The sequence below is a fragment of the Amblyomma americanum genome, chromosome 1 (assembly GCF_052857255.1).
Source record: "Amblyomma americanum isolate KBUSLIRL-KWMA chromosome 1, ASM5285725v1, whole genome shotgun sequence".
NCBI lineage: Eukaryota > Metazoa > Arthropoda > Arachnida > Ixodida > Ixodidae > Amblyomma > Amblyomma americanum.
Genome location: NC_135497.1, coordinates 75,269,835 through 75,275,219, shown reverse-complemented (window position 1 = coordinate 75,275,219; position 5,385 = coordinate 75,269,835).

Here is a 5,385-nt window from a genome sequence, read left to right as displayed (position 1 = left end):
AGTAAATATAGAACTACATTCTAGACAAGACAACACACGCAATATCTCGGAACTAGTTATCGTTCCCATAGCACACTCAAGCCTTCGTCCCGACTTCGGCACCCAAACCCAATGTTCGTTTCTCAGCACATGCAGCCGAGGCTGCCGCTCAGCGCGGCCACCCACTTCGATCAAGACGAGATGCAAAAATGCCCGTCAGCGCACATTCAATACCCCGAGATGGACAAGGTAGATGTGCAGCCCAATGCCGTGGCATAGCCCAGGAGGCAAAAGGAACGTGTGATTTTGCGTCCAACGGACAGGGCGTACGGTACGCATCGAAATTTAAACAGTAAACGATATGGATGTTACTTGACCTTCTTAATTTCAAATTCTTTCATGCGATATGAAGATATACCTCACGTTTAAGTCGTGACAGGCAACATCAGGAGATTGTACATGAAATAGGCCGCCCTGCGCAATGATCAGAGCGCGACGCGGGCGGATTGCGGTGAGCCGCAGTACACCAGCATAGCGTGATCAGTAGCATGCTCACGCGGTTCCTTCGCTGTGCGGTTGCGTGCAGAGCTGCAATTACAGTAACAATTCATATTCATAACTGGAAATATGGGCTCGTTAAAAGATAAAACAAGCATCTAGGTAGTATGCGGAGCGCGGCCCTTCGGCGCCGCCTTGGCTGCTACTGCTGCTTATTACAGCTTCCGCCATGCAGCACTGATTATCTCTTACTCGGATTATGCGGTTTTCTGGCTCATTTAAACAAAACTAGCCGTACTCTCAGTTCAGGAACACCGCAAAACACTAAACTGCCGGGCAGCGTTCGCAAGCACCACGCAGCAGCCGCCGCATGCCCCCCGTTCGCACAGCCCAAGATGAAATTGAAAATTCGTTGTAGTGGAAAAGTAAAAGGCGCAGTATCTGTCTCACATCTCGGCGGGGCGGACACCTGAACCGTGCCGTAAGGGAAGGGGTAAAGGAGGTGGTGGTAAAAAGCATTTATTTAGCTATATATATACAGAGAGGTGCTAGGGGAGAGGCCCCTAGTGGGTCTCTCCCCTTACAATAGAAGGCAGAGTCCCTCATTCCGGGACCGCGTTGGTCCTGACCACTGCGCAGGTCCGCCGAACCAGGGCCTGTTGGGCCGATAGTTCCTGGCAGCCGAGCAGAGCCGCCTCCCAGTCCTCTCGGGTAGGGGAAGGGGTGATGAGGGGGAGAGAAGGATTTTGCCTGCATGCCCAAACCATGTGAAAGGTGTCGGCCACCTCCCCACAGAATGAGCAGCGGCCGTCAAAAGAAGAATCAAAGTGGACTGAGAGAAGAAAGGAAGAGGTGCCGTAGTGGAGGGCTCCGGAATAATTTCGACCACCTGGGGTTCTTTAACGTGCACTGACATCGCACAGCACATGGGCGCCATTTGCGTTTCGCCTCCATCGAAACGCGGTCGCCGCGGTCGGGTGCGCGCGCCCCAAGTATGATTGTGACGACCAGGCATGGAAACTAAAATCGTCTATGGGATGTGCTTTTGCGCCAGATCTTTTTCAATGATATGTTTTCCCGCAGGCATTACGCTGAATTAGACCAGGCGCAGAACGACGCTCGGCAACTCGCCCAGACTTGTCCACGCTTGCCCGGGCCAGCGCAGACCACCGCTGATGAGCCATCCTCCTGACGGAGCGGCTGATCCAACCGTAGTCAATCGCCGAGAGAATAAAAGCGGGCCCTGTAATGCAGCACCTTTGTACTGCCATGTATATAGTGTACATAAAGCCCTTTTCGTTTGTCCTGCCACTGTTCTGTTTCGTCAGGCATTCACCAGTCGAAGATGCACCGGTGGAGACAGCGTGAGATGCCCCAATACGAACAGTATAAGTGCGAGTTGTGGGGTGACCAGGCAAAACAGTGTAGATCAAGGTATGCTTTAATTTGTCCCGCCCGCCAGTGGTTTGTACCATGCCTGTCAAAAAACTTACGCCACTTACACTGATCCACGAACCAATGCGGCACTGAAGCATTGCAACAATGTTGCCTCAAGTTCTTAAAATAACTGTTTTTAAAAACTGATAATCGCCTCCTCCATTCTAAGAACTTATGCTTAATGTATATGATGAAATGCATTCGTTCTACGCAATTTTCCGTCAATCTTCAAAACCGTTTGATAGTCCTTTTAAGGACAATGAACGCTGAACAAAACGTGTCATAAGATGGCAGAAATGAAAAGATCAGGCCCCATATTGTAAGAATTGAATACTGCATATCGAAGAAACAAGGATTTTTAATTTTAATTTGGCATTGAAAATCGCATTAGAAGCCATCTTACAGTGAAACCCACCATTATTGGCGTATCCTGCCACATGACCATACATAGGTAGAATGACCATACATTGATAGAATTTGTTTCATACCCAGCAATTATTGACAAAAGCATTTTTTAATGGGAAACAGTTTATGAATGCAATTTTTTATATATTGGAAGATTTCACTATATAACAATCAATATATCCGCAGATCTCCCGTCGACAGGCTTGAATATTTTGCTATTAACGTTTTTGCTATCGTCAAAAGCGTTTCGCATTGCCATAGAAAACCATAAACTGCTCAATGCAAGCGCACTATAAATGAAAGATTTTGCTACACATCGGAAGAATGAACCATTACCTGCAATATTTCTATAACAGTACCTTAGTCTTCTGATATTCAAAATTTTTGTCCAAGAATCTTGGGACATTAAGTGTAGTTTTTTTTCCTTTCAGAGGTGTTCGTCATGTTTTATTATAGTTTACTCTCTCCAATGCCCCCTTCGATGAAAAGCAACGCTTCCTTCGCATCGTTGACCACATGCTGATTTTGTTACTAGATTGTGCCACTGTGTTTTGCATTTCTTGGATTGAGCGGCAACCACGGCCCACTAACACTTTCATCGACAAGGCGTACATCATTGTGTCATAACAGATTTGGGTGTGGCAACTAAAACAGATGCTATTCTATACTAAAAATGTCTAACTTTTGGTACAGTACTTTTGCCAACATGCAATCACTATCATGCTTGCCTATCATAATTTCCAGAATTGGGATACTCAAAAACGGGAGCATGCACCAATTGAAAAATTCGCAGCCAAATCTTCTACAACGCTTCCATCAAAACCGTTGCGGAATCCAGCACCTTAGACAGCAAGCTTTTCGTTATGCTGAAAAAAAGTGGGTGCTTAAAATTCAGTGTTTGGTTCTTTAACAAGTAATATTGTTGTACCCCTAATATCAGGGTAGCACTGCTCTTGGCACAATATCAAAATCCAACATTTAGATATTCACATACGTACACACCAACACTTTACAACAGCACACTTCACCTGGTTGGTATTTGCTGCTCTTAATCAATGTGCAACTTTTTATGGCAAGATGTCAGAAATATAGAAGGCATACGTTGTATTGTATTTTAGTGACTTTTATCTTCTTGCCACATCCCCACACGATTAATGGATATCTACATGTCCAGTACCTGCCGCGGGGCAGTGGTTAAGGCGTCTGCTGAACCTAAACTTGCGAGATCGAATCCCGGCTGCACTTTGAGAGGCGAAATGCAGAAATGTCTGTGTGCTGTGCAACGTCAGCAATGTCCGTGCATGTTAAAGAACTCCGGGTGCACAGTCCAATTAACCCCTAGCCCTCCCCTATAGAATCCCTCATAGCCCTTTCTCAAGTACAATGAACCATGCATCTAGCCCAAATAAAAGTTCTTCTAAATTATACCTCATAGCCCACGTGCAGCATCGGAACATTAAACATGTACCACACACACACACACACACATATGCGCCCACATGCATGCATGTGCCAAAAGTAACCATGCAACGAGGTTTGCTTCTCAGCCATACACAGTGGAGCCCTTATGGCATCCCTTAAGACCAAAGGTCCAGAAAGGTGAGGACAAGGATTCTCGTTACCTTACACAGATTTAGAGCTATAGGCGCCATAAGCGCTAAACTACATGTCGAAGAAACAAAACCTGTTGCTTGAGTACTTTTCACAAACACGGTACATACACGTCCAGTTTTGTGTAATGTGGAAACTTAGGCTTGCTGATAATGATTTGGATGTCCGATTTGGGGATATCCAGATTATAACCAGCCGTTGCATCAGCATATATATCCATCACTTCAGCTTCACAAGCATGCATAATCTTTTCTGCAGGCTCTCACATAAATGAGAATCTCTTGACATGAACATCGCTGTAGCATATTTGCAAATCTCCATTTGGCTTCCAGAAATCGACAAGAATGTCCTGCGGACGTACTCCACACGGTCAATATTGTTTCAGCACAAGCATACGCTTGAAAGCGTGGTGAGTGTCCCACGGATATTAAGTCGGAGATTTTCAGACAACCCCCGGTCCATACCCTAAGTTGTTCACCATTCAAAGGGAAGAAAAAACAGGCAAGCCTCGCGCAAGGTCAACATGCACAACGGTAACTGCTAGATCCCAGCTTTGAGAAAAATAAAATTTCGCTTCAGACTGATTTCTAAGCCATGCTGGCGTAGAGTTGTTTCCTGTAATCCTGTAGGGTTTGTCTCTAAAGTTGATCAGTCCTCTGACGGCACAAAACAAAATTTATCACGTCCCTTTTGAACACGTGCTCCAGGCGACGTTATTTCACACTGTCTCTATACAACCAACGAGGTGGGGCGCCTCCCAAGCCTGATAGAGGTTAATATTACACTGCATGTGCGGGCTCCACCTTCAGCGGAGAGCGAGATATCGGCACAATGCAAAGCCAAGCTCCCCCACGGCTCTGGGGCTGCTAATGAGAAGCCTGTCAAAATTTTCTACTTCGAACTAGAATGTCACATCATTCCCCGAAATTCTGCCGAAATTCATTCTTTCTCGTGCATGCTAAAATCCTTGCAACATAACATAAACATATATGCACTGCTATGGTCTGCGCTGCGCATCGCACTTCACGACAAACACATAATCACAGCAAACACGGTAAAACCTGCAAAAACCGAGATAACCGAGAGCCAAGGCGTAGGTCAACTAAAATTGCCAATGTTGTTAGCGCGCGCGCGTACGAAGGTACGAAGTGACTGCACAGCTGCTACTGCTGCACATCGTCGGGTTGACGACGAGAACCTGTGTGTTCAAAAACGGTGGTACTCAGGAAGAAAAAAAAACATTTATATATTTATAAAAACATCACTGAAATCTTAAGCGCCAAATAAAGGAATATCTGCAATCAAAAGTCGCCTATAGTAGCAGACGAATGCGGAGAATTCAGAATTACTGCGCAAGTTTCAAGCATGAACGTATTCCTCGTTCCACTATTCACGCTTTGGCGCCCGTCGCATTGTTCACTATGTGACATGAAAAGAGGAAAACGCATAAAATGG